Source organism: Leptonychotes weddellii, chromosome 12 (genome assembly GCF_054177405.1).
Source record: "Leptonychotes weddellii isolate Sample4059 chromosome 12, ASM5417740v2, whole genome shotgun sequence".
NCBI lineage: Eukaryota > Metazoa > Chordata > Mammalia > Carnivora > Phocidae > Leptonychotes > Leptonychotes weddellii.
The window spans coordinates 51,916,182-51,928,834 of NC_138380.1; the positions used below are offsets into that span (position 1 = coordinate 51,916,182).

General features: G+C 35.0%; 1 long non-coding RNA gene across 2 annotated transcripts in view; it reads left to right on the forward strand.

Moving 5' to 3' along the window:
* The window catches only part of LOC145716410 (uncharacterized), a 79,167-nt gene that overhangs the window by 8,448 nt on the left and 58,066 nt on the right, over positions 1 to 12,653 (forward strand). For both annotated transcript variants that reach the window (XR_014139046.1, XR_014139045.1), the window contains exon 2: positions 4,454 to 4,605. This is a non-coding gene — a long non-coding RNA (uncharacterized LOC145716410). The remainder of the gene's footprint in view (positions 1 to 4,453; positions 4,606 to 12,653) is intronic.

The window sequence follows — 12,653 nt, forward strand, 5'->3', positions numbered from 1 at the left end:
CTCTAATTAGTTGCAGTCTATATTCATGTAATGTTATACCTCTTAATGTATAGGTTTGAGAACCTTACCAACAATAGTATACTTTCACTTCTATCCTCCCAACCTTTGAGTCATTGTTGCCATAGATTTTACTTTCATATATTTTATAAACACACAATAAATTTGTACTATTTTTGCTTTAGACAGTCAATTTTCTTTTAGTGGCATTAAAGATAAGAAAAATCTGGGGTGCCTGGGTGGCTCAATTGGTTAAGTGGCTGCCTTCGGCTCAGGTCGTGATCCTGGGGTCCTGGGATCGAGCCCCACATTGGGCTCCTTGCTCGGGGGGGAGCCTACTTCTTCCTCTCCCTCTGCCTGCAGCTCCCCCTGCTTGTGCTCTCTTTCTCACTATCTCTATCTCTCTCTGTCAAATAAATAAAATCTTTAAAAAAAAAAGATAAGAAAAATCTTTTGTATTTACTTTCATTTTAACCATTTCCATTTCTGTCTTACACTTATTCTGCCTGAAGAACTTCTTTTTACATTTGATAACGCTTTGTGTACTGGTAATTAATTTGCTTATCTTCATCTGAAAAACTCTTTAATTTGGCTTCATTTTTGAAGGATATTTTCATTGTGTATAGAATTCTCAGTTGCAATTTTTTTCTTTCAACATGTCTTCTGGTTCTCGTACTTTCAGATGAGAAATCTGTTGGCAGTTTTACCTTTGTTCCTCTATATGTAATGTGGCATTTTCATTCTTGTTTTATGATTTTCTTTTTTTTTTTTTTTTTTAAAGATTTTATTTATTTATTTGACAGAGAGCGAGAGAGAGCAGGAACACAAGCAGGGGGAGTGGGAGAGGGAGAAGCAGGCTTCCTGCTGAGCAGGGAGCCTGATGTGGGACTCGATCCCAGGACTCTGGGATCATGACCTGAGCCGAAGGCAGCCGCTTAACGACTGAGCCACCCAGGTGCCCATTTTCTTTTTGGTTTTTAACACCTTGTATATATGTCTGGCTTTTTTTAAAAATTGTGTTTATTCTGCTTGGAGGCCTCTGAGCTTCTGGGATCTGCACATTGGATATCCTTCATTATTTTTGGAAAATTCTTGACCATGATCTCTTCAAATATTTATTCTGTCCCAGTCTCTCTTGTCTTCTCCTGGGATTTCAATTGGTTTTGTTAGACCATTTGATAACATCTTGTAGCCTGGGATGCTCTCACTGGTTTTATTCATTCTCTATCTCTTTGTGTTTCAGTTTATGTAATTTCTAATGAATTATCTTAACACTTGCCGAGTTTTTTCTTCAGCTGCAAGATGTCTATGTCAGTGACAGTGGAGGACTTTCTTCATTTCTGTTTCTGTGAATTTGTTTCTAGCATTTCTATTTGACTCCTCTAGTTTTCATTATCTCCATTGAAATTCAGTATCTGTTCATGCCTGTTGACCACCTTTCCTGATAGTGTCTTTAATATCTTTATTACAGTGATTTTAAATTCACTATATTATGGTCCAACATATAGGTCATCTCTGGGTCTGTCACTTGCTTTTCCTCATATCAGTGGGTTATTTTGTCCTAGTTTTTGTATGTCTCATAAGTTTTCATTGAATAGTAGGTATCGTGTGAAGACTAGAGAGTGAGATAACTAGTATTTATTCTTGGAAATGGGCTTATCTGTGTTCTGCTAGGCTGTTATTGTGGGGTGGTAGGTCAACCTACTCAGAAGTGAGCTGGGTTTGAGTTTGGTTGTTGCTATGGGTTCACTGACTATATCAATGGCTCCAAATTCCTCTTGCATTACCTTGTGTTTAGGGTGGGGTCCTGTTTGCCCGTGAGTTCTTAATGTTACTGTTCCACCCTTAGCAATAGACCTTCTCTGTGTACCTAGACTTCAGAGAGGGTTTCTCTTCATTCTTGACAATTCCACAGTGGTAGACTGCTGTTGCTGTTTATTTGGTTCTTGCTACCCTTGGCAAGAAAGGTATTCTTTGTTTTATTAGTAGAGAATCACAGAGTCATGGAGAAGAATAACTGAGATGGTATAAATTCTCCTTACATCTGTAATTTCCAGGGGTTCCATATTTTCATATGGCCCACTCTTGGATTTTAGGAATTTATTAAAAATTTTAACTGGATGTTTCTTACCCACTTGTATGGCAATCCTGGCTTTTTCTCTTCTCACTAGTAAGCCCATACTTATATTCCCTCTCTCCTTAAAGATATCTTTCTCTTCTTAGGCTTTAGACTAGCTGGATACCATGTAAACTTACTTCTTTAGGCTCAAGAAAAATCAAGATTTGTAGTTTATCCAGCTTCTTCTATCTGATAGAGAAGTGACACTCTCCACATTTCTATATCCAAGGCAGAAGCCAAAGGTCAGTTATATAAGCCTTTAAGTAAAGGATTTTTTTAGCATTCATACCAGAAAGGATGTTGAAATGTTTTGAACTTGATTATTTTGAATTTATACTGATAAAAAATAGAGTTTAGCTTATGAAACTCTGAGCCCAGGCTGTACAGTTTCAAAAAGGAGACAACTGTACATTCTACAAAAGGTGATTACACATGAAAGAACCACATCCTTGGGTAATGAGTTGTCTCCATAGCCACTGGGATAATCTGCCCCTATTTACTGCCAAATTATGGGCATAATGAGTCACAGGCGCATTTCTAAATATATCAACAGCCCTGCAAAGTGTTTTAGGGGCACATCCATCAATTATGGTCATGAGAAAGGTCATAATAGTACACAGGCTTTCATCATAATTCAGCTTTCCCTACCCAGTTTGCCTTGGGTATGTTGAAATACTGTGATTGTTCAGTTAGAAGCAGTGTTCATTTTTTAGGAGGATTTACTGGAAATGAGCGAAATATCTGAGAGAGGCCATCCCATTTAAAGGCCTACTTCCTCATTCAAAAGCTTTTTGTATAATAAAAGTTTCTCAAAAACTCTTCTGTGAGATTCACCAATCTCATTCCTTCTGAGCCACTGATTAGAATCCACAACTTCAACTGAAGAAAAGATTAGCTGTATACTTGGATGCCAGCCATTTTCACTGAATTCCCCTCTTATATATTCCTGTTAATAACAAAAGTATTGTTAATAACACTGCTGTGTCCCTTCTTCCCACCATGGTGGGTATTTCTGTATCTTTGGCATCATTGGGCAATCCATAAAGTCCGTTGACATTTTAATGTGACTACAAAATAGGATGGAACTTTATAGAAAGCTACCCAAAAAATTAACCTTTGATAAAAGAAAATTGTTCTAAATTCTATTACTTTGAATAGTGTTCCCTTCCTACCAAAAACAATTATCCTGGCAATTTCCCACAGCCTGTATAAACAAACTCAGGTAACAGGAATCGGGAAATCAGAAAACATTTCACAATTAAATATTAAAGGATCTTCTAGAGCCAGTACACTTAACCCAGCATTTTTTCATCTTATTGTCTTCTGGTAAATTGTAACGTAAAGCAGTTCATGCTTTGCTTTGCTAACTTTTAGTCCAAAATCAGGTGGATTTGTCAAACCTCAGGAGATTATACATCAGAGTGGTTAATTTCAATAAACTGTTTCCATGTTTTGCTCACGTTATGGCCTATCAGTTTCCCCCTGAAGATGGAGGGTCATATTTTCCATGGACTATTTAGATAAAGAATTCCAAAAAGAAGTCACACTTCTTTCTTGTCTGCTTATCATTTACAGTGCATACATTTTCCCTTCCAATTAATTTGGAGTTCTTTTCTTTTCTTTTCTTTTCTTTCTTTCTTTCTTTCTTTCTTCTCTCTCTCTTTTTTTTTTTTTTACAGTACTTCATCACTTATAGTTATTCATTCTCAATGTATTTACACTAACAATGAGTGGTGAAGTTCTTAAACCACTAAGTTTGTGATCATGCACAACTCTGTAAAGGTCTGGAACCACATCAGAAGTCTTTTGACACAAAAGTAGAACCTATTTATTTTGGAAGGGAAGCAACATCAGTGAAGAACAAACCATTTGGACATATTTTTGTTTGTGCTAGAACTAAATTAATCAAACCAGAAAAAATCGCCTAGCAACATCTAACATTAAAAAGATTCCATAATAAAAACTAAACCACATGGAGGATAAGATAGAAGACAGCCCACGCCTCTTCTAGATAACTGTCACAGTCTATAAATGGAGCTGATTTAACCTTAAAAAGAGAAGATAGAAAAGAAATTAGAATTAGATACAGAAGAAGAACTATGTTAATGTAAGTTAGCATATCTTGAGTGCTTGCTAGATTTCATATCCTGTGTGAGGAGTATTAGATAATTCTCATTTAATTCTCACAAAACTGATTATCTTCATTTACAAAGAAGCAGACCAGTTTAGTTAAAGACTGATTAACTCTTAAAGACCAACATCTATCTGTTTAGATTCTTGCTACATTGTCGTCACTTATAAAGGAAACTAGGCAAATTAATTATCTTCATATTGTAGCCAGAAAGCTCAACGGCGCCATGAACACCACCGCCTGCAGTCTGATGAAGATCGCAAATGACATTCGCTTTCTGGGGTCTGGTCCCCGCTCAGGTCTGGGAGAGCTGATCTTGCCTGAAAATGAACCAGGAAGCAGTATCATGCCAGGCAAGGTGAACTTTTTTTTTGAGATACATTTAAAGGATTAAAGTAGAAAGAGTTACTCAGAAAGTTAACTAGAACGTCCAACTTCTCAAACTTTCTAATTGAGTTCTTTCTATTGAAACAGACACATTGGTGGTGGGCCATATTTAGGCAGACTGCCACAGAAGTAGCACTGATGCACAAAGCTGGCCATGGCTACTGTCTTACTTAGTAGGGAGGGTGATTTTGAGAGTGAGAACTAAGAAGTGATATTTAGCGCCGGGATTGGAGAGTCTTGCCAACCATAAACTTTAAATCTTGTAAATAACAGAATTAAAGTTTTTTGTTTTTTTTTTTTGTATTGAGAAAAGCATAGAGAGAGATCAATGTAATGTTGTAGCAGAGGAAGGAAGATAGCAACTAAAAATAAATGAAGGGATTTTTAAGATGCAGCATTCTACTAGGGCAGGGGGTGGGGAACATATATGGACTAACATGAAGGCAGCATCAGTAGTAGATAGAAACTCAGCAGGGATCAATACTTGGTGGCATAGATGACCTGGTTTCTGGGACATCTGGCCTATAGGACATTGATTTCTCTTCCATTTTGTGTGAGCCATGGGGAAAGTAGGCATAAGTGAAAAATGGGAATTGTGTAAGAATTGTGCAGTGCTGGGTAATCTTCATATTCAATATTTGTCATTTTATTGTTAATGAATTCTTTGTTATTTTGCTTCAAGAATGATTTGGCAAGCTGTATGGTGTTGTCCATATGGCAACATTTCTGAGAATGCTAATAGAATATGCCAGAGAAGGAAGTACTAACCTGTTTAGAACTTTCTGAATCTTTGACTATGATTGGCTTTTAACATATGATCTACCATGTTGTGGTTTGCATAATTTTGATATTTACATGGCTTTCTTGGTTAGTTACACTTTTGGTTAGTGGATGCATGTATTTGTGTGTGTGTAGTTGTTTTTTTTTTTTTCCCCTCTGTGCCATGATCTAAGCCACCAGCACCCTATACGTTTTTACCTTGCTGGTCTCAAGGAATTATGAGGCTCTGAACAAATTAAGAAGGAGTAGACAGCTCTACAAAGTTACAGCCTTCCTGGTATACTTGGTTCTTCTCTATCACCCCCAACCTCTCTCCTAACAGGTTACCGTATTTTCCATGGAGTAAAACTAGGCTTCCCTTCAAACTCTTTATCCAATGTACATGGAGCTGTCAAGAAGGTCATTTTATCCAGGCAAGGAAGCAAAGTCAGAAGGAGAGAGGAGTGGGATCTTAGAAATGCTTAATGAGTTTAATTCTGTTCTTCAAACTTGGCAGGGGAAATATTTTGTCTCTTTTGGCAAATGAGGAGAACATTTCTCTGTTCATCTTCATACTGAATTCATCAAGAATGAACAGACTAATGAATTGGCTCCCCTGAGAAACACTTGGCCTCACTTCTAACAGTATTACGAAAAAAATCTATTCTTTCTACTAAGTCTCCTCAGCTTTGGTCTTTCCTCATCCTGCTTTGCACTTTCTCTCCTCTCAAAACATACCCAAAGACATATCCCTCATAGGTATAAAACATTTCACGCTGGGTCAGTGGACCTAGGGACGCAATTCTCCCCTCCCTATATCACTCAGAATTATCTAGAAGTACCCCTGGCAAGCTTCCTAGATGCTTTGTTTGAAACTAGCCTCAAGGAGTCTGTAATTCTCAAATCCACCCTAAGAATATTACACAGCAGTCTTCAAGGTTTATCAAGATTTGCCTTCCAAGAGAAATCTAGTAGTTATGATAGTCTTCTAGCACGTTTTCTAAAAATTACACAGGATTTAAAACACACATATTATCCTCATGGGTAAAAAATATTTTTACTTTTATATGCATAAGTAAAAATTGTTTTCTGTAATCAGAGATCCAGAGAAAGTTTGCCTTTAAAAAGGAAAAAACGACAACACTGGAAAATGTTCAGTCATGTTGTATAAATCCTGGATTGTTTCTTTTTCTCCCACTTTATTTATTTGTTTATATTATTTTGTGATAATAACACTTAACATAAGATCTACAGTTAGCAACATTTTAAACGTACAATACAGTATTGCTAACTATAGGCACTAGGCTGTACAGTAGGTCTCTAGAACTTGTTCATCTTTTATAACTGAAACTTTATACCTTTGACTAGTACTTCCTATTTGTCCTTCCCTCCAGGCCCTGGCAACCTTTCTTATTCACACCCACCTCTTCCACCTCTGGTAATAAGTGGCCTTATTACCAAGTAAAGATTTCTCTGGAACTGTGTTTGTGTGTGTCTGTGCACACATGTGTGCATACAAATGAGAAAATTGAAGCATGGGAAATGTGAGGAAATGGACTGGTGCCTGTGATCTTCACACCCAAATGTTTCATAAGTGACTATGACTTCCTTTCTTCTCACATTCTTCACACACAAACACTCATGGAGAGTAAATTTGTTAAGCACAGCATCATAGGAATGTTGGTTTTCTGTTTACTTATTGCAGATTGATTTAGGGGCTAATTCTACTTGGAATCCTAAATTTTCAAACAGCATTGAGCAGGTAGGCTGATGGCTTGGTTTGGTGAGGAGGACATGCCCAACAAGGAAGACCCATTCTCCCTGTCTCCAGACCTTCCTTAATCCTTGCAGCTGAGGACTCTTTTGGAAAATGTTTCAATAATTACATTGCATTCCTTCATCATTGACAATCCTTTGTTTTGGAAACAGACACACTGTCATGTTTAAAGAGATGCTTATAAAGGCTACTCATTTTATTCTTTGTTATAAAAAGGAATAAAACTCAACTCCAAAAATTTAGATAACACTGAAGAATGGAAAGAGAGACAGACAGATAGACAGACTATAATCTCACCACCCAGAAATAATTTTTATTAATACTTTGGTGACTATCCTTCCAGTTCTTTTTTTTTTTTTGGAAAAATAAAAAGGGTCTCTCTTCTTCTTCCTTTCTGTGTGTGTGTGTGTGTGTGTATGGGTATGTATGTGTGTGTAAAGAGAAATATTTGTGACAGTGCTTTATAGACTCCTTCTTTCATCTTTAGCTCATTATGGATATTTTCCCATGACCATAAATATTGCTCTATAACAGTGATTCCCAGCCAGGCAGTTTTTACCCCCTGAGGACATTTGGTAGCATCTGAAAACAATTTTTGCTTCTTGCATCTACTGGGTAGAAGATAGGGATGCTGCTGAATGTACTACAGTGCACAGGACAGCCCCCACAACAAAGAATTACGCAGTCCAAAACGTCGGTAATTCTGAGATTTAGAAACCCTCCTTTATAATATTATTTAAAGTAGCTACCTATTATTCTATCCTAAGATAGAATTATCCATTGCTCCTATTGTTGGAAATTTAGCTGTTTCCACATTTTTTTTTTTGCTGTTCTAAAAAAATCTGTTGAATATTCCTGGTCACACATATTTGTGTTTACTTCTGTTTAGATTCAACTAGAAAAAACTCTTAGACATGAAAATTGGTGGATCAAAGGAAATGTACTTTTTGCACCTTTAACCACTGTTTTCAAACTTTTTGTAGAAAGGTGATTTCAATTATTATTCCCACCAATATGATATCGCTATCTTTATGCCTCTTTTGTTAATAAAGTCCACCATCTTAGAATGTGTCCTAGGTTATTTGAAGGGACTTTCTAGCTTTTGCTCCATTTTTACAAGATCCATCAGAGCAGGACAGGAAAAGTCAAGTAGCATCTCTAAGGCCCTGGCTTCACTCTGTCCACTCACTGGGAGATCTGGGGAACAAAGAAGGTATACATAGAGGTTTGTGACAATCTCATTAATTTCTGATCCATCTTTTGGACATTGCTATGGTCAGTGGGCAGGAAGCAAAAATGGTTTGACCAGAATTTACATACAGGCATTTATCAGACCAAAATCTAAATCATCAGTTTAAAATGGAATGACATATATCAAGTGCTTGGCACAGAGCTCGAAACATAGTTAGAGCTCAGTACATTTTGGCTCTTATTACTATTTAAGGCTTAGAACAATAAAGTCCTCTAACTTACCCAAATTTTCTGTTAGGTCCTACAGCAAGTTCATACTGGACTTCATTATTTCCTTGGTCATTATTGATTATTTCCTTGGTCATTGATTATCCTTTGAAGCATGACAGCTCTCTTAATCAAAGCCACCATTCTAAACTCAGATTCAAATCACTGATAGGTTCATCTGAGCTTGAAAAATGTTGATCATAAAACAAAATTTCTAGCTTTTAAAAAAATATTCTTCTATGACAGCACAACATATATTTACAAAAAGACCAAATGAATATAGGTAAATTTCTCTACTACAAATTAGTTATTTAAAAATTATTTCTTTATATTATTAATTATTAATTTATTTTTCTTTATGTTTATCTTCATTAAGCACCAGGCATAGGTATATCATATCAATATTCACTGAAAATTCATTTTGGTATTAAGCTTTTATACATAAAGTATTCTCACAGTATTTTTCAAAGTGTCTCTTGACCTGCACTCAGATGAATGTAAAATGCCCTTTTAGTTGCCTAGAGGGCAGTATGTTTCCAATTTTCTCTAAATTCAAAACCTCTTCAGAGAATGGTTCTTGTCTTTTCATCTCTATACCCAGTGCCCAGGATTGTGCCTGAAATGTCATAGGTGTCAGTTGCTATTTGCATCTCTGATAAAGTAGATTAACATTGGGATTTTGAACCCCACTAAATTCTCTATCCATTGCCTAAATGCAAAGTATGTAGAAACTCTGCTTGGTGCAAGATAAACACTGTGCAGTTGTTAACCTCTGTGGGATGATAGCAGGTGTACTGTCCTATTGTTGCTTTTATGAAAGGAATGCATTCATGTTTTGCCATCAAGCACCATATTGGCCATTGCTTCTGTAGACACACTTTGTCAGGTTCTTTCCTATTCTAATGTGCTTACAATTTTTCAAAATCATGGATGCCATTAAATTTCATCTAATGCTTTTTCTGCACCTATCGGAATGATTAAGTGATTTCTCTCCTATAATCTGTCAATGTATTGAATCATTGATTTTCTTATATTATGCTAACCTTCCATTTCAATCCAAATTGGTCATGATATTCAGACTTTTATATTCATTGCTGGATTTGGTTTGCTAGTATTTTATTTAGGTGCCTATGGGCATAGTATCTATGTTCAAGAGTGAATTTGGCCTCCAATTTTCCTTTCACTTAGAGACCTTCTCTTATTTTGATATCAAATTTTTACAAGTTTCACAGATTAGTTGGGTAGTATTCTTTGTTTTTCTGTTTTCTGGACTACTGTTTGTTGGATTCATATATAAGGATCTTAAAATGATTGGTAGACCTTGCCTGTCACATCATTTAGTCTTGGTGTTTTCCTTCTGGGATGACTGTAAACTACTGATCACTTAGTTTTAATTTTAGTGTTCTAGTATTTTTAGTATTTCTCCTTGAATTGATTGTGTTGAATTTTTTAAAAAAAATTTATTCATTTTAGCTAAGTTTTGAAATTTAGTTATATAAGGTTGTTCAGGATATCCTCTTAAAACTTTTAACCTCTGTCATTATGCCCCCCTTTTCATTTCTAATATTTGTGAATTTCCCTTTGTTTTCTTGATATCTTATCAGTGTTTTTCTATTAGTCATTTATTAAAAAAAATTTCTAGACATTTGATTATTGTATAATTTTCTGTTTAATTTTTATTCATTTCTGTCCTCATTAGTTTCGTTTTACTACTTTTTTGGGGGTTTGTCTGTTATGTTGTATTGTTGCTTAGTTTATTAATTTTCAAATTTTATATTATAAAATTTCTTAAGGCAATCACTGTCTAAGTACTGCTTTAGCTATTTTCTACAAGATTTGATATGTGCTACTACTATTTTATCTTCTAGCTCTAAATGTTTTTAATTTCCATTATGATTTTTTTTATTTATTGGAAGTTTGTTTTTAATTTCCAAATATGTGATGGTTTTCTAATTATTTCTGATTTATTGTGTTAAAGTCAGGTAATGTGGTCTGCATGATATAAATCCTTTGAATTTTTTTGAGGCTTGCGTTCTAGCAACTTTTATAAGTTTATCTTTATACATGAAACATTTATTAGGTATAATGGATTTTGTGCATCATTGGATTAAAATAAGTAAATATGCGTTCAAATCTTCTATAGCTTGATATTTTTGTCTGCCTAATCTAATAATTACTGAGGACATTTAAAAAGTCTCCCACAGTGGTGATAGATTTATTAAATATAATTTTGTAGTTCTGTAGATTCTTGATTTATTTTTACCTATATTATTAGTTACATAAAAATCTAGAAATTTTGCATCTACATAGTGATTTAAATTTTTTATTATTATATCATCACTTGATCTATTTCTGGTAATGTTTAATACTTAAAATCTGTCTTATCTTTCATTACTTTAGCTAATCCACTTTTCTTTAGGCTTATGTTTGGCTGATATATATACCATTTGTAATTAAAATCTCCATCTCCACACACAACAGATATGTGTTTTCCCTCTACAAATTTGACATATAGACATTTTATATAAATGCAGTCATATACTATGCAGTTTTTTACATCTGTTTTTTTAAATATCTGGTTTCTTTAACTCAGCATAATTTTTTGACATTTATCCATTTTTTGTAGCAAGTTTGCTTTTTTTCATTGATGAATATTACTCTGTTTCTGGCTGTGTTTAAGATCTTTTCTTTGCTTCAATATACTATGACAGTATTATTTCTACTGCTTGAGGTTCACAGGGATTTGTAAATCTAAAATTCTCCAACTTCTGCAAAATTCTCAGTCATCATCTTTTTGAATACTAACTTCCACCCTATTCTCTCTTTTTTTGTATTACTGGAACTCTGATATATATTGATATTAGGCCTTCTTATTTTATCCCTCACATCCTTTAACTTCTCACCATATTTTCTATCCCATTCTATTTTCCCGACAATTTCTTTAGATTTTTCTATGAATTCAATTATGTTCTCATTTTCCATTTTTAATTTGTTGTTAAATCTATACATTGAGTTTTCATATCCAAACATGTATTTTTTTTTCCATTGGTAGAAATGCTGTATTTCTTTGTCAGAACTGCCTTGTTATTTTCTTATTTATACATTATTTCCATTTTCTTATTTGTACATTATTTCTATACACTTTCTTTATATTTGGTGTCAGATAATTCAATGTCTGAAATTTTTGCACATCTAAATCTGCTATCTGGTAATTGTTGTTTCTGATAATTCCCACTCATGCTGCCCCATTTCCTCGTATGCATGGTGATTTTTTTACTTTGAAGTCATGATCCTTGATTTAATGAATTCTTTGAGGTCTAACTGTAAATGTATTGATTCAGAGCATGCTTGCCTTTGTTTGTTCTTGGCAAATTTGGTTTATAACTCACTCAACTGGTAGAGGCAGATAACGGTACAGAGAAATGATATTACCCCTATCAGACATGTATTTTTTTGTGACTGCTTTCTTTCTTCTGTCGTTTTCATGTTATGTAAATATAGTGTAGCAAAGCTAACATCGTATCCAAAATTTTGCCTTATATGAACTTTGGTAACTTTTTCATTTCTTTCTTTTTTTTTTTTTTTTTAAATTTTATTATGTTATGCTAATCACCATACATTACATCATTAGTTTTTGATGTAGTGCTCCATGTTTCATTGTTTGCGTATAACACCCAGTGCTCCATTCAATACGTGCCCTCTTTAATACCCATCACCAGGATAACCCCCTCACCCCTCACCCTCAGTTTGTTTCTCAGAGTCCATAGTCTCTCATGGTTTGTCTCCCCCTCTGATCTACCCTCCTTCATTTTTCCCTTCCTACTATCTTTTTTTTTTTTTTTTTAACATATACTGTATTATTTGTTTCAGAGGTACAGGTCTGTGATTCAACAGTCTTGCACAATTCACAGCGCTCACCATAGCACATACCCTTCCCAGTGTCTATCACCCAGCCGCCCCATCCCTCCCACCCCCCACCACTCCGGCAACCCTCAGTTTGTTTCCTGAGATTAAGAATTCCTCAT